This window comes from Cupressus sempervirens, chromosome 3 (assembly GCF_028749045.1).
Source record: "Cupressus sempervirens isolate cs-2001-9-10 chromosome 3, ASM2874904v1, whole genome shotgun sequence".
NCBI lineage: Eukaryota > Viridiplantae > Streptophyta > Pinopsida > Cupressales > Cupressaceae > Cupressus > Cupressus sempervirens.
In genome coordinates, this window is record NC_143120.1 from 844,276,657 (window position 1) to 844,303,804 (window position 27,148).

The window sequence follows — 27,148 nt, forward strand, 5'->3', positions numbered from 1 at the left end:
CTAGGAAAAATGACCTAGGACTAGTAGCCTCAAAATCATTTTGCAATAACTTGGACTTAGGTAATCAGGAAGTGCCTATCAAAATACACAATACATAAGTACAAAATATAACTTGAATGAAAACTTGGTAACTTGTTTGATATATAAAAATATGATATGAAGCTTTGTGACTCAATCCCTACCATTATTTCAGCTGTTAACCTCTCAAGTTGTATTTGTTCAATATAGGAGCAAGGAATATATGACCCATCAAGGCCTAGTTTCTAAGCAACCTCTGCAACTAAGGACCTGTCCTTACCTTGGACTTGATAATGAATTCACAACAATTCAAATCAACAATTTTAAAAACATCAAAAAGACAACAGTACCTCCCAAATGAATGTCTTTCATAGCCAAAAAAGTCTTGAAATGTGTTGAATACCTCTATGTACTTCTATTGTAATTGTTCAAGCTTATCAACTTTCACTATCACCCTATCATCTGTGAATATACAACTTGTTTGCTTCAATGATGAAGTTTTTGTCTATCCTAAGGCCATTAGGCCTCCAAGAAGATGGACACCAACTTTAGATGTTATCCTTAGAGATATGATAAATGGATGATTTGTAACCTACTCCTACTATCACAATGAAATTCTATCACTTCAAAAAAGTAAAGTGCACCAAGTACCAATTGTATATGAGCAATGTTAGTATGCTAATAGAAACCAAATTTAAATAAAGCTTCTACAAACTAAACAAAATTCATAAACTTCAAGATAGACTAAGATGAGCTCTCAATTGAGAATATGAGCCATTAATGGGCTCTCTCAATAAGAAGCTCTCTTGTTGAGTGGCTTTTTCTAAATAGATAGGATGTATGCTGAAGCTTATGCTTCAAAAATGGCTTCAAATGGAGTTGGAATTTGGGTGTGAGTGTATGGTTTTGATGTAAAATGGCTTCTTAAAATGGAATTATGACTTTACTTCATGGATTGTGTTAAAATGGCTTGGGAGAGGATTCTTTAAATAGGCAAAGGGCTTGAGGGATCAAGGGCTAGGATGCAAGGATGAGAAAAAGCTCATGGAGGGCTCAGATTGCATGAGAGGAGAGCACATGGATTGTGCTTCCTTACAGCCAATTAGGGAGTGACACATGTCATAGGCTGAGAGGATGGAAGAAAGGGGAATGATGAGTCAACAAAGGAGGCTCAAGGGATAAAATCTTCATAAAGACCCTCATAATGGCTTGTAAGAGCAATAAAAGGGCTTGGAAGAGTCATTTATGGCCTAGTGGGCTTCATAAAGATTTATGGTTGAGATATTTTGAAGGAGATGAGAGAAATTTTGACTTGGGCTCAATTAGGAAAGTTCTAAGCTTGATTAGGATTGTGCAAATGATTAGAGGATGGATTAGAATGGTTTAGGATTAGCTTAGGGATAGGCAAGTGGATGGCATTTAATGAGGGTGGGTGAAGGAGGAGATATTTATTAACTTTGGCTTGGGTTAGTAAGTCTTAACCCATGTTTAGATAATGTGACAAGGTTAGGAGGGGATTAGGATTAGGTTTAAAGACATCTTCTAGAAGAGTCTAGAGTTTGGATGAGGATAAAAACTTTCTAGAATAGTCTAGAACTTCCTAGGATGAGGATGAAGACTTTTTAGAAGAGTCTAGAACTTCTTAGGATGAGGATAAATTAGATTTTTAGGAAATAAATAAAGTTTTATTTATTTCAAGGGTTTGGGTTGAGGAGATATTTATTAAAACTTTTCTAATAAACATGAGTATTAATATTTAATCTTAATTAAATATTTTGAGTTGGGATTAGGGGTAGGAAATGATGAGATTAGCCTTTAATCAAAATTAAAGAAGGATTAGAAGATTTTGGAAGAGGTTAGTGGTCTTAAGGAAATTGGCCAAGTTTTGGGCAAAAAATAATTTTTTTAATTTATTTTGGGTTTTTTGGTCAATTTATTAATTAAATAATTAATAAATAAGGAAATAAGGTTTAAATAAGATTTAAACATTTTTGGGAGGGATTCCTTAATTAAATATTTTTAATTAAGATAAAGGGATTTAATGGCATAAAAATAAATTAATTAAATAATTAATTAATTAATTAATTAATGATGATGTCATCAAAAAATTTTCAAAAAATAAAAATACTTTATTTTCTAAAGGTTTTTAGGTGTCTACATTTTGCCCCTCTTTGATGTGATGCCGCAAGTGGCATGGCATCGAAGATAAGAAAATAAGATGCCCAAGGCTAGAGCATAAGAGGAGAGAATAGACTGCAAGGTGCCCCCTCAAGAAGGCGACGGGGAGAGAAAGTGAGGCTCGACAACTTCTTGAAAAGTACAAGAATTTGAGATGAGCAAGAAGACTCAAATTGGCTTAAGAGAAGAGGTTTAGTTAGCTCAAACTCTCACTACGGGAGAATGATAAAGGGAGAATTAGAGGCACAAGAGGAAGCAAGCTTAAGTTCTCAGGGATTGCAGAGGATGAAGGAGCGGAGCGCTATAAAAGGAATCTAGGATGGGGAGATGGATGAAGGGATTAAAAAGCTGATGCAATAGGATTTCAAAGAGTCAGATTGGCAGAAGATGGGTTTCGAAGATCCCTAGGACTAGGATTGTGGATCTCGAAAGATGAGGCTTGGTGGATTGATTTGGATTGGTGGATCCCTAAGACTAGGATTGTGGATCCCTAAAGCTAAAGGTGAGGAGTGATTCAAAGAGATACTGATGTATAAGCTAGGGTAGGAGAGACGAATGCTGGATATGGATGGGGGATAATGGAGATGAAGGAAAACCATTGAATCTTTTTGAGCGGGGGGATACTTCAAAGAGAAGTACCACCATGTAGTTGAGCACTAGATTTGCTATAGGACTGTTGGTTAATTGCCAAGGTTACCAAGAACATCAAGGCCTTTTCACCAACTGTCCAAAGGACTGACGAACTGACTCAAAACAAACACGTAAGGATTGCCCCAGTATCACACATGAATCCCAGAGGAAGCAGTGTGGAAATGACACTGGGTAACCCACAAGCAAAAAGGAAAACAAGAAAAAGACATGATCAAGACCTTATCCTCTGATTGCCCCATTTGTAGCATACCATGATATGGAAGATCATGGCAACCTTGAGGAGGGAAAAAAAAAGATTTCTTGGAAAAGATACTTCAAGACCCAAAAGGGAAGATTCCAAATCAAAAGAAAGTGAAAATCCAAAAGAGAACCATTTGCCAATGAGATGGGTAGGACGAGGTACTAACAAACCAAGATCAGACATGAGGAAAGCTATATCCTGCAAGGATCTATTGGAGAGCACCTAAGCTGGTGGATTTGGATGAGTGATGCGTCTGGCAAGCTGAACTAAGAAGGATAACACTTTGGTGACAGGAGATCTAGTTAAAGGATGCATTGGAATAGCTAACCAAGGGTTGTGCGATGTGTGCAAGATGTTGATCAAGGAGGAACTAACATGAAAGCTAGATAGATACAATGGTACTAAGCTAAAGAGGATGTACAAGCTAACGAACCAAGATATTTACAAGCTAAAGCTGATCAAGATAGTTACAAGCAGGCAAAAGCTCAGGATGATAGGATAGCGGGATGGTTTGATGTTGTGCAAGATGCGAAAGCTAAGGGTGGGGTGATAGCAAAAGATATGGATTTGGCAAGATGCATCCAATGATGATGAGAAATTTTGTGACGAAGGATAGCTAGAGGAGTAGGATGAGATGGCTAGATAGGATGGTAGATAGCTAGGATTATGATGGATATAAAGAGATGACATTGGGTTTGCATGAGGATAGCCTAGAGCTAGATACCAATGACAAGGGAGGATGGACAAGACAAGATCTCCAAGGAATATAGTGCCCCCAATTAGAATATAACTTGCGGAAGGAGGTCTTATGATGTGTGTGATAGGATTGAAGCTAGGATGGAAAAAGATGAAGGGGCTAGGGAGATGGATGATAGCTGGGATGGTTGGTTGAAGCTGCAGGAGATAAGTGGATGGTGTGAGATGGAAGATGGAGGGTGGAGGATAGGTGGATAGATTGGACGATGGAGTTGGATGTCAAGAGATGACCAAAAGCATGAGGGTGATAGGCTAAGCTGGGGATGGTGGGATTATGCATGATGCTTGTTTGCCAAGTTTTCAACATGGTACTTGTCCAAGGTGCTTGCATTGCCAATTTTTCACCAGTGGACGCTTTATTTTTCTTTACTTTTTTTTGACTTTTTGACTTTGGACTTAGCTGGAATGATTTTGGCTTTCTTCAGCTATTTTTGGCTCATAGATGTTGGTTGGATGGATGAAAAAGGATTGGATTGAACAAGTGGAATGGTGGGTGGGAGTTTGACAGATAATGGATGCGAAGACATAAGGCTTGTAGGTAAATGGATGAGGAAAATGGAAAGATCATCATTGGCACACACCTTGAGACGTCATAAAGTAGTGGGAAAGATGGTTTTGAGTGAGGTTGAGGAGAAAATGGAGGAAGAGAAAGATAATGACTAAAAGTAGAGTTGGAAGATGGAGGATGGAAAATTTAGGATAAGAAGCATATGGACTAAAAGTGGATTGGGGGGTTGAAGGATGCTTATATGGGGATTTGGATGAAGGATGGATGGATGAGGCTTTTTGAGTAGCATGAATGGATGCCAATTGAGATTTTTCTTTGAGATGCATTTCTTTTATGAGCATATTGGGTATCCACATGATTTTTGACTTTTTTAGCTTGGGCTTTTGTGGCCTCTTGACTTTTTCTTTGATTGGGAATAAATGTTTCTTGTTTTGAACATGTATTTTAGAAGGGACATGTTGAGACTTGGATTCTTGTGGATTTTTGGATTTATGCTTTTGTATTTTGGCATCCAATATGCTTCTATTACCCATGGGATGGGAACAAGAGCATGGAGGAGATGGAGGGATAATTGATGGAGTGATAGGATTTAAAGGTTGGAAGGGATTCAAGGGTGAGTGCCTTTGATGATCTAGCTGGTGGATTTGAGGGGATGGAAGGATAGATTGGAACATAGGATATGGATGGATATAATTGCCCAAAATGGATGGAGGGAAGGAAGGATATGGGCCCAAAATAGATGGAAACAGGGAAGGTGTAGGTCCCAAAATAGATGGAGGGGATAAAGGATTCATATTAGGTATGTAAGGACCCAAAATGGATGGAAAGGGTGTGGGATTTAGATAAGGGATGTATGGACCCAAAATGGAAGGTTGGAGATAAGGAGTAGGATGAGGGCCCAAAATAGATGCGGAATAAGATGGATGGGAACTTTGGGGTGGAGATGGAAGGACTTGGGACCATGCAGGAATAGGGGGGATACCAACATCTAGAAATACATTTTCATTTCTTTTTTCAATATGATGTTCATTATTTGGAACACAAGATATGAGTCCATTAGTAGCTGAAGGAGTTGGAGCTTTGGATATGATAATTAGTTCTTTTTTTATGGATCTATCATCATGGATTATGGGAGATGTATGATCATGAAGTAGAGGAGATGGGAGGATAGGATCTTGAGTTGGGTGGGCTAAGGGAAAGGGATCTTGAGATGGAGTAAGTAAGATGGTAGGATTTAGATATGGAGGGGATGGTAAAAGTGGATCATGTAGGGGAATAAGTGGGATGGTGGGATCTGTTGTTCTATCGGAGGATATTTCAACATGCTTTTGGACAAGATCTTGACAGGAATGGTTGGGGGTGGATGCATGAGGTTCATTATATGGGTTTTGGATAATGCTTGGACAAGGAGATGTGGATGGGATTTGGAGCAATTCAATGGGTGGTGGGAATTTGATGCTTGCAAGAAGTGGAAGGATTTTAAGAAATTTGATGGATGGTATGGGGATGATAGCTATGAGAGATGGGGGTGATATTATAGATGGGGAAGCTTCATCACTGACTACTTCACATGGTTGGATTAGATGACATGGCTTATCGACTTTTGGAGGCGGCTTTTCTTGTATTTCCTCTAGGAGATTCCTTGGAGACTCATGTGTCAAAGGTGGAGGTGGTGGATTGATAGGAATAGCTGGTGTAATGAGGGTGGAAGATTGGAAGCATGGTTGATTGAGGAGAAGTTGGGATATCAGATGGCATGAATAGATAGTTTGGAATAACTCTTGGATTTTGGGGGATGCTTGGATGATTTTATAATGAGGTAGTGACTACGCTAAGTATGCCTTGAGCTGGGAGATTTTTTCTTTTTTGGGATTTTGACCAAAGTTGGAAAACATTCATTCAAAAGCTATGAACAAACAAGCAAAAAATTTTTTGGAGCAAGCACGTCAAACACACCAACATCCTAGGAAGCTTTCTACAAGGATGAAATTTGTTATAGCTAGGGAGTCCTCGATATATGCAAGGTACATGAGGCCCAAATATGAGAGGAGCGGTAACCCACTTCTCCTCTTTCACTTCTCAAGGGTATAAAGTTCCTTGAGGCTTAGCCCAAGTGAAAAAATCTTGATTCCAAGAGAGGTGTCTTTGCATTCACCTCCCAATTTTTATACTCCGCTGGAATGATAGAGTTGAGGTCGTCCCAAGGGGTGATGAAATCCCTAAGAAGGCCTCCTAAAAAGTGTAAAACAAGACCACATACATGATCTTGGGCTTTAAAAGACACGCATTTATTCCAATTGATGATTTAGATTTTGTAAGCTATGATTGAAGACACTTGTGATTATGGCATACAATGTTCATTCCAATTTGACAGCATCGTTAGCATAATGAAAGTTGAGAGATCGTCAACATAAGAAATGAGAGTGTCATTGAAAATGTGTCCAAACCATGCAATGTTCATTGATTGTTAGGCATTCAAGATTGAGTGTGAGTTTTTTTTAAGCCCAAAACAAAGATGTGTGAAACTCGATTGCCAAGCACACGCCCCAGAGGCCCTCCATGTCAAGATTTGTCCAATTTTTATGCCCAAATGAAGTGTGAGCGAGACTAATGTGCATTCAATGAATTTTCTAACTTAGAAAAACCACTAAAGACCCAAGTGAGTGGAGTTTGATCTTTGTGGAGCACTTAACACCCTCTTAGGTAGACCCATCCCCATAGATGGCGTTGAAATTGCAACCAATGGTTAAATTGATGGGTGATTAAAGAGGGTGAGTCCAACTACAAACTTACTAAAAGAATCTTTATTAGTTTTTATAACTTAGAAGATTTCAAAAATGTGGATTCTTTTTATGCCCCAAAAGATGATTATTTGATCTATGGCATTCAAGATTAGATTTTTTGTTTTAATCATGCATTCATAAAAAAAAAAAACTTGATTTTAATCCATGGCACTCAAGAGTTATTTTAGCAACATGCATTCAAAGAAAAGTGATTAAACATTCAAATTTTTTCCTTTGAGCATTCAAGATTGAGATTTTGTGTGTTGTTTTAAGAACTTTGAAGTGCTTTGTTTTAACCTTAGATCATTCAAGATTGTTTTGGACTCAAAAGTGAAAATGACTCTTTGGACTTTGGTTTTCATTCAAAATTTTGTGTTCTAGTTTGCATATTTTAAGCCCAAAAATGATATTTCTAGATTGTTTTGATGCATGAAAAACCTAAGAAACATTCAAGATTTTGCAACAAGACATTTGTTTGGAACAAATAACAAAGCTTTTAGGACAATTTTTGGCAACCATTTAGAACTCTTAGTTTTCATGATATTTTTAAAAGAACTTTAAAATATTTGCAAATGAGGTTCATTTTATCCTTGATTGATGCTTTGAGTTTGATTTAGATTTTAGTGTGCACTTAGTGTTGATTTTGAACCTTTTGAAATGGAAACTTGAAGTTCTTTTTAAATTTCCAAAAATGAAGTGTTCCTAACTTTGCATGAATGCATCTAAAACCTTGATGTTGCAAGGATGCAAATGATTGGATTGGTTTAGTTTCACTTGTTAAAAGATTTTTTCTTTTTTGCAAATTTCTAATTTTTTAATGGATTTAAGTATGATTTGGGGGTTCATTTTAAGCACTAAAAAGAAGTGTGTATGATTTTTCTTCCTTAAAAAAAATGGCCAAGATCTCCCATAAGAAGAAGAAGAAGAAGTAGATGGAATAAGAAGAATATAGACAACAAGAGGAAGAAGAATTCCAAGTGCTTTGTCCACCTATAAGCTTGAAAAATATGCAAATACTATGAGATAGACTATGAGTTCCTTTGTCTTCTTCATGCTCACATGGACCTACAAAACCAATTTATGCAATCCTACCAATCACAAAAACAAGAAAAATTAGCCAAAATTAGCAAATGACATACAAAACTTGACTAAAAAAGCTAATGAAGACGACCCATGCAGGGTCCCACCGGGCGTGCCAAAATGTATACGAGCAATGTTAGTATGCTAATAGAAACCAAATTTAAATAAAGCTTCTACAAACTAAAAAAAATTCATAAACTTCAAGATAGACTAAGATGAGCTCTCAATTGAGAATATGAGCCATTAATGGGCTCTCTCAATAAGAAGCTCTCTTATTGAGTGGCTTTGTCTAAATAGATAGGATGTATGCTCAAGCTTATGCTTCAAAAATGGCTTCAAATGGAGTTGGAATTTTTGTGTGAGTGTATGGTTTTGATGTAAAATGGCTTCTTAAAATGGCATTATGACTTTACTTCATGGATTGTGTTAAAATGGCTTGGGAGAGGATTCTTTAAATAGGCAAAGGGCTTGAGGGATCAAGGGCTAGGATGCAAGGATGAGAAAAAGCTCATGGAGGGCTCAGATTGCATGAGAGGAGAGCACATGGATTGTGCTTCCTTACAGTCAATCAGGGAGTGACACATGTCACAGGGTGAGAGGATGGAGGAAAAGGGAATGATGAGTCAACAAAGGAGGCTCAAGGGATAAAATCTTCATAAATACCCTCATAATGGCTTGTAAGAGCAATAAAAGGGCTTGGAAGAGTCATTTATGGCCTAGTGGGCTTCACAAAGATTTATGGTTGAGATATTTTGAAGGAGATGAGAGGAATTTCGACTTGGGCTTGATTAGGAAAGTTCTAAGCTTGCTTAGGATTGTGCAAATGATTAGAGGATGGTTTAGGATGGTTTAGGATTAGCTTAGGGATAGGCAAGTGGATGGCATTTAATGAAGGTGGGTGAAGGAGGAGATATTTATTAACTTTGGCTTGGGTTAGTAAGTCTTAACCCATGTTTAGAGAATGTGATAAGGTTAGGAGGGGATTAGGATTAGGTTTAAAGACATCTTCTAGAAGAGTCTAGAGTTTGGATGAGGATAAAGACTTTCTAGAATAGTCTAGAACTTCCTAGGATGAGGATGAAGACTTTCTAGAAGAGTCTAGAACTTCTTAGGATGAGGATAAATTAGATTTTTAGGAAATAAATAAAGTTATATTTATCTCAAGGGTTTGGGTTGAGGAGATATTTATTAAAACTTTTTTAATAAACATGAGGATTAATATTTAATCTTAATTAAATATTTTGAGTTGGGATTAGGGGTAGGAAATGATGGGATTAGCCTTTAATCAAAATTAAAGAAGGATTAGAAGATTTTGGAAGAGGTTAGTGGTCTTAAGGAAATTGGCCAAGTTTTGGGCAAAAAATAAATTTTTTTATTTATGTTGGGTTTTTTGGTCAATTTATTAATTAAATAATTAATAAATAAGAAAATAATGTTTAAATAAGATTTAAACATTTTTGGGAGGGATTCCTTAATTAAATATTTTTAATTAAGATAAAAGGATTTAATGGCATAAAAATAAATAAATTAATTAATAAATGATGATGTCATCAAAAAATTTTCAAAAAATAAAAATACTTTATTTTCTAAAGGTTTTTAGGTGTCTACACCAATAACATAGCAACTACTTTTAGTTTGAAATGAAGACTTCCACTATCTCAAAGACAACTTCTTGGATAAAGTGGATTTCACTTTTACTAAGAAAGAAATGGGTCTTTCTTAAATTGGAACATATTTGCAACTATAAACATAAAATTTACATATCAGATCCTATTATAAACTGAGGTGAGGGACAAAGTCATAATTACCTCAAACATAAGGTTTTATTTTCCCTCTCTACTTTGCATCCTTCGGTAAGACTAGCATGTCTCTACATCTTCCCCAAGGGGGCAAAAGATAGATGTCGTAAGTTTCTTCAGATTTTTCAAGATCTTCTATGCACAAAACTTCCCTAATTTGATCCTTTGTAATAACACGACTAGACTGCAAAAAAAGTAGTAGGCATATGTATCAGGTAACTAAAGTGTCTAAGTAAAATTATCCATTAAGACACATAGCTAAGTTATGATTTGCATCAAATCATAAGATGTTATATTATAATACCTTCAAAATGCAAGTTGGGGTTTGAAACCCCAAAAATGGATTAAATTTATTGATAATTTTAATATGTGCAATCTCAAATTGAGGTTCAATATGCACCTTACAAATTGGATAAACTTGCAAAATCCATTCTCGCATTTAATTAAAAATTTAAAAAATATCATTTGTAAATGCCTCTCATTAGAGAACACAAAGACAAATATCTATAGATAACAATCCAAACTATAGTTCTTGACAATAGACACCAAGCAGCTTTGTTCTTGGGCATCATCACCATTTAAAATACGTAAGATCCCACCAGCAATGCAAATTAAATTTTGAAGATTGATCTCTTGTTTCTTTATTCCAATGATCAATCAATAATAACAATATATAAAAGACAAAGGTAGACAATAACCCATGCTTACAAAAGGAATTCTTAGAAGTAATATAAGCTTTAGGAGTGAACTCCATATATTGGTTCTAGTCACATGAAGCAATGGATTTTGCACCAGAGGCTAACGTATTGTTCAGCAATAATCTAAATTGAGAAAGGAAGTTTTGAATACACAACTAGTAGCAATACATGCTTAAAAGAGATCACTTGAATCCTAGATAAATGAGGAGTTTCATGGAAGAAATCTTCAAGTAAAGTATGACATTCATGATATTAGATATAGACTATAGTAGAACAATAGGAATGCCTAAACCGTTATACATTGAATAGGCCAACAAGAATTGTGCATCCATGTCTCACTTTCACAATCAGCAGGGTTTTGTTAAAATGATTTTCTGCTCTATTGTAATTATCATATTATATATTTGTTAAAATTAAGTATGTTTTTTAAAGAGGAAAGTAAAATAAAATTACAAATCATCTTAGATGTGTTTTGGTATTGAGCTTCAAGGGAAAAGTGTACACCAGACCATCTATGGGGAGCAAAAACAAATGCAGGTGTGGTCTAAGACCAAGCAGAAGCATTTCGATAGAAAAGTTTCATTAATTAAAAAAGTAGAATTTATGACAGTTATTTTTTCAAATATTTTAATAGGGCTAAGTCAAAGATATGCCAAGAATTATTATTGGTAGTTATTTAATGCCAATTAGAATTGAGCATGTTTGTCCTACATTTGGTATGTGCACCTACCCACAATACTACACAAAGGAGATTTTGAGCATGACAAGACCTATTAAAGTTATCAATATGCTATAGTCATTGACTATGGAAAATTGGAGATAGTGATGTTGTGATTCTTAAAAGATATAACAATAGAATAGATGTCTCCTTTAAGTACAAATAAGCCAGCTATGTGCACTTGCATGTCCTACAGTAAAAGATGTAGACTTATGTTGGATACAATTAAGTAATTATGTATTGTCTTTGATGTTACACAAATGCCATATCAATTATCAGACAGAGTCTACCGAGTTCTGTCGGTCAGGAAAATAGTTTACAGAGTCTACCGAGCTCAGTCGGTCAGTAAAGCCTTTTGCAGTGTATACCGAGCGTTCCTGTATGTCACACGGTGAGTTAGTGTTAACCGAGTTCACACGGTAAGCTAAGGAAAGTTTAGTTCTTACCGAGATCACTCAGGTATCAAAGGATTTTGTAGCGGACGGTTAGTGTTAACCGAGTTCACACGGTAAGCTAAAGAAAGCTTAGTTTTCACCGAGCTCACTCGGTAGTCGAAGACAGCTTTTACCGAGTCTAGTTAGTTTCCAAAGGAAGTGGCAGGTTTACCGAATTCCTCGATAATTGTAGTTTTTATCGAGTTCTGTCGGTTAACACAGGAAGCAGTTTTTTTGTTCTGTATTGACCGAGCAGCGTCGGCCAGTGAAGAATTTTGTTTTGATTGTTAGTTCAAGCCGACTTTGGAATATGTTTTGTCAAGTTGGTTGGGCCGACCTGGTATTATGTATAGTATATAAAGAGGTGCTCAAGATGCGGAAAAGTGTGGAATAGAGAGTGTATACGGATAGTGCAAGGAAGTGCAAGGAAGAGACTTGTGTGTGCCTAAGCAGAGTTGAGCAGAGGGAAATCTTAGAGCTGCAAAGATATATTTAATCAGTAAGGATCTTGTGGAGCTAAACTAAGATCTGTATTCAGCAAGATAAGTTGCATGTATTTTCAGATCATTCATTGTTGCTTTCTAACCATTGTAACAGTGATTCCAAAATCTCCTAACAGAGTTGGTTTAACAACCATTCCATAAATCCTTTAACAAGGTGGCAATTTAGTTGAATTTTTCTAAAGACCTCTTACAAGGCCACTCCTAACAGGGTGATTAAATCCTCTAATAGGGTCACACCTAACAGTGTGTTTTGTAACCTTTAACAGGGTTGGCTTCTAACAGGGTTCACTTTAGAAGAGTGAAAATTGGTGACTAGTTGCTGGTGGTTTTTCTCATATTGGGTTTCCACGTAAATCTGGTGTCTATTGTGTTCATGATTACTTTCTTTTGCATGGTCACTTATTTCAGTAAATGCTTAATAAATTAACTAAACATCTATCAAGTTTTAAGCAGTAATTTATGTGTTTACCGAGTAGCAGCAGCAACTAAGTTTAAGGCATCTTTGGGACTATTGAATTTGTTTTTGTGGTAACTGATTCACCCCTCCCCTCTCAGTTACCCCATCTTCATTTTCCAACAATTGGTATCAGAGCTTTTGGTGCTTGCAGGAGGAGATTTCAAAGATCTAAGCCAAAGATCAAGATGTCTTACAAGAGAGAAATCCCAAGGCTTAACCGAAACAACTTCTTAGCATGGCAGGGATTAATGAGACTTCATCTAGCTTCCATTGGTGACACTGGTCTGAAATATCTTGATGAGAAATATGTAGAACCATCAGGTACATTATCAGTCAATGACATTTCTATAAAGAAGACTGATAACATTATGATGATTGATATTGCATCTGCCTTGAGTTATGAAGAGTTTGATGATGTCAAGGACTGCACTACTGCCTATGAAATGTGGGAAAGACTGAAAGAGATCTATGGTGGAGATGACAATGTCAGAAGAGCCAAAGCTGAAAGTCTGAGAGGACAGTTCGATCAGATGAAAATGAAAGAAGATGAAAACATTGCCAAATATGTTGAAAGAATTAAAGCATGTGTCAGTGCTATCAAAGCTTCTGGAGGAAGTATCAGTGAAGAGACAGTCATAAGTAAAGTTCTTAGAACTCTACTTCCAGTTTATGCCATCAGGGTATCAGCCATTCAAGAAAGAAGGTGTGAGGCCAATCACAAGATAAACCTAGAGGCCATAGTTGGAAGATTGACAGCATTTGAACTAGATAATTTTGATAATTATGTTCCAGCTGCAAAGAACATTGAGTCTGCATTTGAAGCCAAGCTTTCACTCAAGGACAAAGGCAAGAAGAAGAAGGAATCTTAGTCAGAGAGTGAAGATCAATCAGATCAGAGTTCTGACAGTGACCTTGAAGTAATTGAAGCTCTAATTGCAAGGAAATATTCAAGAGGAAGAGATAAATACAAAGGTAAAGTACCCCTAGTCTGCTTTTCATGTGAAGAAGTCGGTCATATTGCTGCAAGGTGTCCAAACAAGAAAGATAAAGATGAAAAGAAAGATAATAAATGGAACAGTAAGAAAGATCTCAAATCATTTAAGGATAAAAGTAAGAAATCATATTTTATGGCTAAAGATTCTAATGATTCTAATGATGAAGAAGAGGATGAGATTGTTTACATTGCTGTAAAAGATGAATCTGACAATGAAGAAATGGCACTCATCTCTCACATAAGTAAGAATGATACATGGATCATTGATAGTGGCTGCTCACATCATATGAATGGAGATAAAACAAAGTTTGATCAATTTGAAGAGTATGATGGTGGCAGTGTAAGATTTGGAAACAATGAACCTTGTTGCATCAAAGGAAAAGGAAGAATCACTCTAACCCAGGAACTTGTATGTGATAATGCTTATTGGGTAGAAGGCCTAAAGCACAATTTGTTGAGTGTGGCACAGTTACTCAACAATGGACTCAAAGTAGAATTCATCCAAGGCAAAGCAAGACTGCTTAACGGTAAAGGAAAGCTGATTGGATCTGGTACTCAAACTAAAGGTAACTTGTTCTATCTTGAACTTGATGAACATTCATGTTTTATTGCTCAAGTAGAAGAGAGTTGGTTATGGAATAAAAGGTTATGTCATGTGAATTTTGACAATTTGGTAAAGATAAGCAAATTCAAGAAAGTGAGAGGCATTCCTGATTTAAAGAAACCAGAGGTCGGTTTATGCAAGAATTGTCAAATTGGAAAGATGGGTAAGTCTAGTTTCAAAAGAAAAAATTATCAGTCTGAAGATTTATTAGAAATTGTGCATATTGACTTATGTGGACCTATTGGAACTAAAAGCTATACTGGTGAAAAATATTTTATTCTTTTTGTTGATGATTATTCAAGAATGATGACCGTCATGTACCTAAGGAAAAAATCAGAAGCATTTGAAAAGTTCAAATGGTATTTGGCAAGAGTAGAAAAAGAAACAGGGAAAAGATTGAAATGCCTAAGGTCAGACAGAGGTGGTGAATTTATTTCACATGAATTTAATAACTTTTGTATTGAAAGAGGAATCAAAAGACAGGTTTCAGCACCAGGTACTCCTGAACAAAATGGCATAGCTGAAAGAAGGAACAGATCCATCATGGATTGTGCAAGAACCTTGATGATAGAAAAGAATGTTGCTATCAAATACTGGAAGGAGGCTATCAGTACAGTAGTTCATACCTTAAACCGAGTATAGTTGAAAAAAGACTCATTCAAAACTCCCTATGAATTATGGTATGGCTATAAACCCAATGTAAGTTATCTAAAAGTATTTGGAAGCAAATGTTATATCTTGAAAGAATCTAGAAAAGGTAAATTTGATGTAAAAGGTGATGAAGGTATATTTCTTGGATACTCGTGCAAGAGTAAAGCATATAGATGCTTGAACTTATCTACTCACAAAGTCATAGAAAATATACATGTGAAAGTTGATGAGTTTGCAGAAAAGACTGAAGAAGAAAGCAGAAGAGAACCAGAAGATTACAAAAGATTCATCTTCAGTGAACCAGATATAATATCAACTGCATCTGAGAATCAAAAACCTTCTTCTACCAATTCATCACTAACCGAGTTGCAGGAAACATCTACCAAGCCAACATCTACCAAGCCAACATCTACCGAGTCAGAGAATACCGAGTTAGAGATTACCGAGCCAGAGGTAACCGAGCATGTGCATACCGAGCCAGTTGATACCGAGCCAGACCAAACCGAGCATGAAGGTGAAATGCAAGAAGATAACGACAAGATTCATCCAAAAGGAAAAGAACATGTTCTAGCCAAGTATGTCAGGAGACATCATTCAGCAGATCAGATCATTGGAAATAAATCTAAAGGAACCATCACAAGAAGTAAGTTGAAAGGTACTTGTTTACTTGCTGATTTTGAACCTAGAACTATCAAAGATGCATTAGAAAATGATAATTGGATTGAAGCAATGAATGAAGAAATAGAGCAGATAGAGAAAAATAAGACATGGACTCTTGTACCCAGGCCTAAAGACAAAAATGTAATCGGTACAAAGTGGGTTTTCAGAAATAAGTTGGATGAAAATGGTAAAGTATCAAGAAACAAAGCTAGATTAGTGTGCAAAGGATATTCTCAAGAGGAAGGCATAGATTATGGAGAAACTTTTGCTCCCGTTGCTAGATTGGAAGGTGTTAGAACCTTATTAGCATATGCTTCTTACAAAGGATTTAAAGTTTATCAGATGGATGTCAAGTCAGCATTTCTAAATGGTATACTGGATGAAGAGGTCTACATTGAACAACCTGAAGGTTTTATAGATCCAGATAAAAAGAACATGGTTTGCAAATTGCACAAGGCACTGTATGGTCTGAAACAAGCCCCTAGAGCATGGTATGAAAGATTGCATAGCTATCTTATTCAAATTGGATTTCAAAGAAATAATGATAACAGTAGTTTGTATATCAAGGAAGGACCAAAAAATAAGATTGTCCTGGCAGAAATATTTGTAGATGATATTATTTTCACAGGGAATGATGATCTTTGCAAAGAATTTTCAGAACAAATGAGCAAGGAATTTGAAATGTCAATGTTCAGTGAAATCAAATTCTTTGTTGGACTTCAAATTCAGCAGAACAAGAATGGCATCTACATCACTCAAGCAAAATACATCAAAGAGATATTGAAAAAGTTTGGTATGGAAGACTGTAAACCAGTTGGAACTCCCATGTGTACTGGACTAAAACTTACCAAAGAAGATGATTCAAAGGAAATAGATCAGACATTGTATAGATCTATGATTGGAAAGTTGCAATATGTAGTTCATACTAGGCCAGATATTGCTCTTGCAGTTGGAATTGTGGCAAGATTTTTAGCCAAACCAAGAGAAAATCACATGATGGCAATCAAGAGGATAATGAGATATCTGAAAGGAACTGAAGATTATGGATTATGGTATAAATTTGGAGGAAACCTAGACTTAAAAGTGTTTACTGATGCTTATTGGGTAGGAAACCTTGACGACAGAAAAAGCACAAGTGGAGGTGCATTCTTTCTTGGAAAGAGGTTGGTTTCTTGGACAAGCAAAAAGCAAAATTGTACATCTCAATCAACAGCAGAGGCAGAGTATGTTGCTGCAGCAGTAAACTGTTCTAATATTGTTTGGTTCAAGCAATTGCTACAAGGCATGAAGATGGAAATCAAGGAACCAGTTGTCATGTTTTGTGATAATACAAGTGCAATCAACATATCTAAGAATCCAGTAATGCATTCTAAGACTAAGCACATTGCAATCAAGTATCACTTTGTCAGAGAATTGGTGTAGGACAAGGAAATCAAATTGGAATATGTCCATACAAAGGAACAGATTGCTAACATATTCACAAAGCCTTTACCTAAGGATGCATTTTTGTATCTCAGAGGTAAGTTAGGGGTCATTCCCCTATCTGAAGTTCACTAAAAATAAGTTTTAGTGATGCATCAGCTCTTACAAAATTGAACAATCATCAGTTGATGCAGCAAATCAAGGAAATATTGCATATGAATCAGTACTAAAGGTACAATGAAATTCATTGAAATTAGATTGTCTTTGGCATGTGTTGTCAAAGAGGGAGAGTTTTACTGTCATATCTTTTCGAAATTTGATTATGTAATTCCTTCACAGAGGGAGATTACTGTAAGAGGGAGAGTTCTCTATCTTAGAGGGAGAATTGTTAATTGTGTTGTGTTGCTGTAGACTTGCTTTCAAATTTCATTTCTGCTATGACATGTTGTGTTGCCATCAATGCCAAAGAGGGAGATTGTTGGATACAATTAAGTAATTGTGTATTGTCTTTGATGTTACACAAATGCCATATCAGTTATCAGACAGAGTCTACCGAGTTTTGTCGGTCAGGAAAATAGTTTACAGAGTCTACCGAGCTCAGTCGGTCAGTAAAGCCTTTTGCATTGTATATCGAGCGTTCCTGTATGTCACACGGTGAGTTAGTGTTAACCGAGTTCGCATGGTAAGCTAAGGAAAGTTTAGTTCTTACCGAGATCACTCGAGTATCAAAGGATTTTGTAGCGGACGGTTAGTGTTAACCAAGTTCGCACGGTAAGCTAAGGAAAGCTTAGTTTTCACCGAGCTCACTCGGTAGTCGAAGATAGCTTTTACCGAGTCTAGTCAGTTTCCAAAGGAAGTGGCAGGTTTACCAAATTCCTCGGTAATTGTAGTTTTTACCAAGTTCTGTCGGTTAACACAAGAAGCAGTTTTTTTGTTCTGTATTGACCGAGCAGCGTCAGCTAGTGAAAAATTTTGTTTTGATTGTTAGTTCAAGCCGACTTTGGAATATGTTTTGTCAAGTTGGCTGGGCCGACCTGGTATTATGTATAGTATATAAAGAGGTACTCAAGATGCGGAAAAGTGTGGAATAGAGAGTGTATACAGATAGTGCAAGGAAGTGCAAGGAAGAGACTTGTGTGTGCCTAAGCAGAGTTGAGCAGAGGGAAATCTTGGAGCTGCAAAGATATATTTAATCAGTAAGGATCTTGTGGAGCTAAACTGAGATCTGTATTCAGCAAGATAAGTTGCATGTATTTTCAGATCATTCATTGTTGCTTTCTAACCATTGTAACAGTGATTCCAAAATCTCCTAACAGAGTTGGTTTAACAGCCATTCCATAAATCCTTTAACAGGGTGGCAATTCAGTTGAATTGTTCTAAAGACCTCTTACAAGGCCACTCCTAACAGGGTGATTAAATCCTCTAACAGGGTCACACCTAACAGTGTGTTTTGTAACCTTTAACAGGGTTGGCTCCTAATAGGGCTCACTTCAGAAGAGTGAAAATTGGTGACTAGTTGCTGGTGGTTTTTCCCATATTGGGTTTCCACGTAAATCTGGTGTCTATTGTGTTCATGATTACTTTCTTTTGCATGGTCGCTTATTTCAGTAAATGCTTAATAAATTAACTAAACATCTATCAAGTTTTAAGCAGTAATTTATGTGTTTACCGAGTAGCAGTAGCAACTAAGTTTAAGGCATCTTTGGGACTGTTGAATTTTTTTTTGTGGTAACTTATTCACCCCTCCCCTCTCAGTTACCCCATCTTCATTTTCCAACAGACTTATGATTAGATACAATGTGTAAGCTCAAATACTCAAAAGACAGGCAAGTAGCAGCCATACGACACATGCATAAAAAAACTAAATATGTAAAAATGTTGTCCCTCTAATTCATCTTGTGTAATGGACCTTAAACAAATAAATGAACCAATAAAGAGGAGATTATTCAACTTTCTTTATAGGTATGTTGGTTCCCAAAAGGAACTCCCTTCCCAAACTTTATAAGGAAAATTCAACCTACCGTTTCTGATATTTGAGAAATGATCTTTGTAGGTTCCTAACCACAATGGCCAATATCCCTAAGAACTCACTTGACAAGATCAAAGTGAACACCTCCAGTGATAGACACAAAACAATCTAGTAATGGTTGTAATTGTTAATTTAGAGCATGGATACCCTCAATGATAATAATCTTAGATGATGGAACTTCAACATCCCTGGAAAATAATTCACATTAGATGTTTGTGAACTCTAAACTTCAATTCATGCAATTCCTAGAAAACATTTAATATTTCTTGCAAAGCATTCAAAATTCAAAACTGTTATATTACAACATGTGACAATTACAATTAATATGTTTCATGCAAACTAAAAGTCAAACCTATAGCTAGTGTGATAGCTGAGCTTAAAATCATATATAGGAATTTTTACAAGTTTCCCATCTTTTAAATCCCTTATGTTCTAAAGAAGAGTGCCATAATTGGTTAGTGTTGGATCTACCAATAAAAATACAAGGATAAATCTTAACAATATGATTGAAACTACATTTGTTTTTCTTAGTAAAAGACGCAAACATCCATCTTTACCAACCAATAAAATAGACTCGTGCATGAAGAATTGGCAGTATTTAGAGAAAGGTCAATGGAATCAAAAATTACATAGGAGGACAAATATAACAATATAGCCAGTCAAGTTTTTCTCATTAAATTTGGATGTTCAAAAAGATAAGAATGTACTATATCTATGCATGTTCTATATCCAAAATCATCCAAGAATTGATCAGAACATTCATATTGAGATCTGAATCTTAATTCCCAGCAACAAAAAATAGAGAAAAAATTAAAAAATTCTGAATAAAAATTTTAGTGTCTTTCATGTCTATTTGGGGAATGAGAATAGACTATTAGCTTCAGCTAGATAACAGTAGAGCAAAGCAAAAACATGTTGTAATGAAATAACTGGACAATTGAATTCAAATAATATCACCCATCATTATGGATGCATTGTTGTTAGCTCTTTTCAAACTACAAAGCACATGACTGAAAGAGATGTCTATAATATCCCCAATTAGGACATTAGGGTTTTAATTCCAACTATGCTTATATTTTCCCTTTTTCCTCTATATGAACTTCACAATCCTCCTATTTGATGATCCTTTCTATAGTTATTCTCTATATATATTTTTTTATTGTAAGAGTCATGTCTCCTCAATAATTTTATTATATTTATTATATAATTATATTAATTATATTAATTATATATTTATATATTAATAAGCTTTGACTTAACTAATATCATAAGATATTTAATAATTATATTATATAATTTTAATAACATATCAACTATATATATCATATTATATTATAATACATTATTAATATAATATTGCTATATTAATATTCATATTTATATTACCACTATAATATGATATTATTATATGATTATAATATAATATTATATTGATAAATATAATATGATTATAATATAATATAGTATTACTTTATATATAATACTTATTAAATTATATGTTAAAATGGGGATATCACAATCCTCTCCTCTCGAATTTGCTTGCCCTCAAGCAAAATCTTTCATACACAAACTTTGTCATAAACACAAAACATATTTGCATTCAAAAGACAAAAGAAATTTATGAAATATACATGAAAGCACAAAGCATACACAATGTAGACAGATGAAAACATGAAGTAGACATGATGTAGATAGATGAAGACATGGAGAAAACATGATGCAAACACATAAGACACACATTATGCATTTCCTTAATTGTGAACCTGCAGCCGAAAAATCATTAGTACACATTATATATAAATCAATCTCCTAACAAGGTGTTTATACTCTCAATCTATTTATTAACTCATTATTTTCTAAATATGGGAGGACGAACCATAATAAGGTGCCTTGTTACCCAACCAGTGGGCCTCACTATTTTCCCTCATTATCGTTACCTCTCTCCGATCATTATTTCCAAGAAGGTGCCCTTGTATGATGTATCTTGAGATATCCCATCACCAAGGACTTACTTGGTAACCATAGGCTTTATCTGGTACCCCTACTGATGTAACCTAGTCCATTCCACTTTAGGCCTTATCTTGACTTGGAAAATCATGATTTTAAGGTGATTCTATCAACTATTTTTCAATAAGAAGTATTTTCAAGAATAATCTTTGAACTATTAGATAGCTAATCTTATCATTCAATTATAGGAGGAGAAACCATAATAGGGTGCCCTATTACCCAATTAGTGGGCCTCACCATTCGCACTCAAGATCTTATAAATCATTTGCAAATTAGTATTTATTCCCAAGAGTTTCCAAGTCTTGATAATATATACACATCTATATATTAGCTTATATTATTCCTTATTACGGGTTTATGCCTTTTCTCCAATATCCACTTATAATAATATCCACTTATTAATAATATCCTTTTAATGGTACCCTCTTAGATTCTCATGATTTGTAAAAGTGGTGTTTTATGCTAAACTACATACTTCCTTTGGTCCCTTCAAAAAATGTTGATGTCTTTTATCAAAGTTGATGTGGAACCCTTTCTAAGTATTTGTATCACCCTATACTTGATTCAACACATGTGTTGTGATCCACATCCTTTGACGCTTCCCTAACACTAGCTTGTTTGGTATGATTGTGATTCCTAAAATGACCTTTGATCCATGCTCTACGGTCTCGTCAATAATGTTCTTGCATCATCACCAAAGTTTGTTCTGTGTTTTCAACAATGGTGAGCCATGTATATTGATGTGTAGTCAGGTCTGAATATTTATACAACTATTAATGTGTACCTCTCAAATTTTGGAAGGCTTACTTTACTTATCTCCTCTCTTAGTCCTTTCTCTTGGTGTGTTTGTCTCTTCTTACTTGATAGTGACTTCATCTGAGCATCACAATAATCTTTAAATGGTATCTCCCTTCTAAGTTTAGGATCAATTCTTGAGTATTCATTTATAATTTCATTTATATTATTTACTTCATTTACCACATCCTCATCTTCTTGTTCTTCTCCATGTAGGAAGGAGGGTCTTGTGGGTCAATGCTTTTTTTCTAGTATATGCCACTAATTATTATCATCTTCAGATTGGTGAGAATTTGTATCTCTCCCATTTTTGTTTATATGATGAAGAGCTTCCAAGAGGAGTTGATTTGTTTCACTTTGCTCGATTATGGCTCGGGCATTTCTTTCAGTTTGTTCCATAAGTGCTTCAGTAGTTCAATTCATTTGTTCTATGAAGGCTTTTAATTCATCACTTATCTAGTTGTTCATATTGCTGGACTATTTCTTTCTTTTCCTCTCCAATGCTCTTTGATCACGTTGGTATTTTTACATTAATTATTTTCCACAGGCTGGCAAGAACGATGCTCTGATACCACTTGTAATGTCCCCAATTAGGACATTAGGGTTTTAATTCCAACTACACATATTTTTTCCCCTTTTCCTCTGTATGAACTTCACAATCCTCCTATCTGATGATCCTTTCTATAGTTTATTCTCTCTCTATATATTTTTATTGTAAGAGTCACCACTTCTAATGTCTCATTCTATTTTCCTTTCAAGTTGCTCTTAGTTTTCTAATTTAAGATCTTATAAATCACTTGCAAATTAGTATTTATTCCCAAGAGTTTCCAAGTCTTGATAATATATACACATCTAATTAGAAACTAAGAGCAATTAAAGGTCATCCTCTATATGAACTCCACAATCCACCTATCTGATGATCCTTTCTATAGTTTATTCTCTATATTTTTTATTTATTGTAAGAGTCACGTCTCCTCAATAATTTTATTATATTGATTATATAATTATATTAATTATATTAATCATATATTTAAATATTAATAAGCTTTGACTTAACTAATATCATAAGATATTTTTAATAATTATATTAATAATTATATTATATATTATTTTAATAACATATCAACTATATATATCAAATTATATTATAATACATTATTAATATAATATTGCTATATTAATATTCATATTTATATTACCATTATAATATGATATTATTATATGATTATAATATAATATAATATGATTATAAAATATTATATGATTATAATATAATTAGAATTACTTTATATATAATACTTATTAAATTATATGTTAAAATGGGGATATCACAATGTCTAGCAAAGAATTTGCAACAAATTAAGAGAATGATTCTGGCCATCTGATTAGTATAGAAATTCCTCTACAGTTTTCAGGTCTTATCTTAAAAAATTGACATATTTAATAAAGAAGAATAGATAACTCTCAAAGAATACTAAATAATCTTTTCACTTTTTATTTCATTAAACAGGCTCAATTTCTTTATTGCACTAAAACTAATGTCCACAAAAACTATTAAAATTTTGAAGAAAGTTATTAATTTCTATATGGCACATTCTCAATGATGTTTACCATTATGATCTATCTTAATTCTTGGCACCTTAGGCAATCCACCAGTATTCCCTAACACATACTTGACCTTTCTTTAGGACATTACAATAGCTCAAGGACTCAAGATAAAAGCCAAGACTACCACATTCTGGTCTCCCTTAAGGAATAAACAAAATTGGGATTAAAAATTTATACAAGATTCTCTTTAAATGATCCAAACTGTTGGAAATAGTTTTAATGTACTGTTAAGAAATTGCATTCATAAAGAAATGGTCCTCCTATTCAATTTATGAAAGAGATTCAAGACTAAGATCTCCAAAAAATGGCTTGACCACTGTTGGTGTTTGAAAATGTTGCAAGGTTTTTAATTATCCCCATGAGAACATGACACATCTAGGGGCAGCTAACTCCCATTATCAACATATCATTTCAGACATAGGGCCAACTATAAGGCATGACCCTTCTTCTACTTTAGGCTTTGCAAAACCTAGGTGAGTGAACCTCTTTAGATCTGACATATGGAACCAGTGTAATAAACATAATTAGGATCTATGATAGTAGATGAAAACCCCTTATATCTCCTAGTGGCTTACGAAACAACATAGATTCTACAATAGCTAGGTGCAAACATATATTATTCATAAAATGAGTGAGGGTTTAAACTTTTATGTCCACTTAAACATGAAGGGAAAAAGGATTGATTTATATTGAGAAAAGACAACATGTCCAATATGCAGCAAAAACTTAGTGATCCTATAAATGACCAATGCCTTATCCATTGGGACAATCTTATACTTCAGAATTATGCATCCACATTAACCAACATATGGTATATGTTGAGACATTCATGTTCAGACTATTCACTTTATGAATTAGACAACAATATCCAATATAATTGCATATTTTCACACATCCTTCTTAATGAATCTGCAACCTTGTTTGAAACCACAAGCAATTATATGACTCCTTGAGTCAAAGGCAAGCAAACTTCAAACATACAACCGAGCAATTGCAAATAGGTTCAAGCTCTTTGTTCTTGAACATATAAAATTAAAAATTCAACAAGAAAGGAGATAGAATTATATTGAAATTCAAAACCTTCTAGACATTGAGTTTATCTCCTTGAAATAAGTACATTAGGAATGCATAAAACAAGATACAAGATCACACTACTATATCAGAACTATCTATGAAATCCATATGCTGTTCATACAAGATATGCTAGGTGTGTGGCCTTCACAGCCTGAGCAGAGCTCCAAGAACTAGAAATTGAAAACCAACCAAAAACACTTTCTCTAGCCCTAGAATCTCACTTAAATACTGTGAGATGCAACAAGCTTCAATCACCGAGAACTGACAAGTGTCCCTTACAAAAAATATCACAAGTTTAAAATAGAAAAAGAAGAAGAATGATTAACAAAACATCACGTAGATCAAATATTTTCCTATAGGCTCATTTCTGTTACAACTTTTTGCTGATTCGGCTCTACCATTGATTTGTTGTTTGCACAACTACTAAGACCACCCCATCAATGACAAAATCAACTCTGAAAAATACGCACCAACCTAGACCTGTGGGTTTTGTCAAGATGACTACTAAATGAGAATCATCTTTACTTCCCACTCTTTACTGATCATGCCAAGCTTCAGAAATAATAGAATCATTACTTAGCATTTAGTACAGAAGCCGAAAAATAATGTGGCTATTAAAAATAACAAAATAGGGATCCTTTGATCTCCAGCCATGTCTACTTCCCTAACCAACTTCCTGCCAAAATTTGCCATCCACTGACACAAGAAGGGGGTATGCACACACAAAATGAAAAAGACTATACCCAAGGGTATAAAATCTTCCTCACCCTCTTCCAAAACTATGCACAGGGTCTCAAATATTTCTGCTACCCTGGCATCAAACTAAGATGCTTTGAAAATTTGTTCAAAAGATGATGTTACTACTGAAAAGGTTGTTATCTTACCAAGTCTATTCCTTGTTCTTCTTACCACCTTGGTGACTTGACTACGACACCTGATTACTAGCTTTCCTCTATCAAAAAACCATACACAGGCATATGAAGCCAACCATTTTCCTTTTGCAAACCATCCTTTGAAAATAAATAAATCATTTTTCAAAACATCAATGCCCTAGAACCAATTACTCTTAACAAGCAATCCTTCTGCTATCCATACCCTTAGACTTAGTGAAATCTTTAGAAACATCTTTTGAATAAATCACTAAAACTAAAAAATGCAGAGACTATGGTACACAAACTTACCTAAGGCTTTTTCTTTTTATCTCTATAACTCTGCACTTTATCCTTGAGCCAACTACTTGACACTCATGCCAAATTTATCTCAATCTCATAAGTAATTATTTTTGTTCAGAGGTGACTCATGAATTTCTACTTGCACAAGTTGAAATTGGGAAAATCTTACCTGTTACACTCTATAATTAGTTCTAAATTGAATCAATGACCTGAGTCTGCCCCACATGTCAGGCTTGCACATTCTCACATTTCTTATCTTGCGAGCATCTTCCAAAAGTGAAAATGCGCCTGTCATTAATTTGACTAAGATCAACGGCCAAGAAAGATCTGTGTAAGCTCATAAGGAAGGACTTGATATCACTGGGAACATGTGTCTTTACAACACACTCCTGCTTTCCTTAATCTCCCTGCATGTTGATAAAGTGGGCCAGCGCCCTTCATTGATCTAAAGAAGATCAACGATTGATGAAAATTTGCTCAATAACCATTGCACTATTCCTTTATCACAAAACATGTGGCATTTCAAAATGGCATGACTTGGTCAATTGTGATACGTGTCCACAACATTTTTACCCACATTATTAAAAACATATTGAGATTAAATAATGCGGGAAAATGCTAGCCCTTGATGCTGGCTTAAATCGATGATGATTCAATATTTCAATATTTGGTGGCCCACTACAATGATCCTGACCAATGAGAAATCACCTTTTAATGCACGTGCTCTGACAAACCTGACCGCGCCATTCAAAACTTCAGTGCCCATGACATCGTTACTTCCATGCTTGGTCCCACTATGCCACGCATCACAAAGTGGCATTCCCGCAATATTTATCTGTCTTGCATCTTGAAAATGTGGGTATGCCTCATCCATCAATCTCTCACAGATTGACAACATTCATAACTTGTCCCCTTCACTCATATGAATACACCCTTGTGTCTTCACAAGGGACAAATGTCACTTACGTGCTTGCCTGCTTTGTTTAAACCATGCTCATCTTCATCTTGCGGGCAAGCAAAAATCGTTGATCTACCCAAGATCATCGGTGAGTCAACCTTTGAAATATCTTGGACCCATGTAATTAGACTGTGCTACGTGCCTTCTTCATGCTCCCCTCATTTTGTAACAGCCTCACATCTCGAAAATGTGGGAATGCATGGTCCGTCGATCTAAACAAGATCAACGATCACCGAGACTTGCATGGTAAGTTTGAAATGCAACTCTTTTAGATTTAAAACCATGTAAACCATGATTACCTTAAACTTAAAATAGATTTAATCAAAACATTATTTCATACTTGCCTAAGG

General features: G+C 35.1%; 1 pseudogene; it reads right to left on the bottom strand.

Annotated features, from left to right (window-relative positions):
• Positions 1–26,714, bottom strand: LOC149569421 (inorganic pyrophosphatase TTM1-like; annotated as a pseudogene).
• Positions 26,715–27,148: the final 434 nt, after the last annotated feature.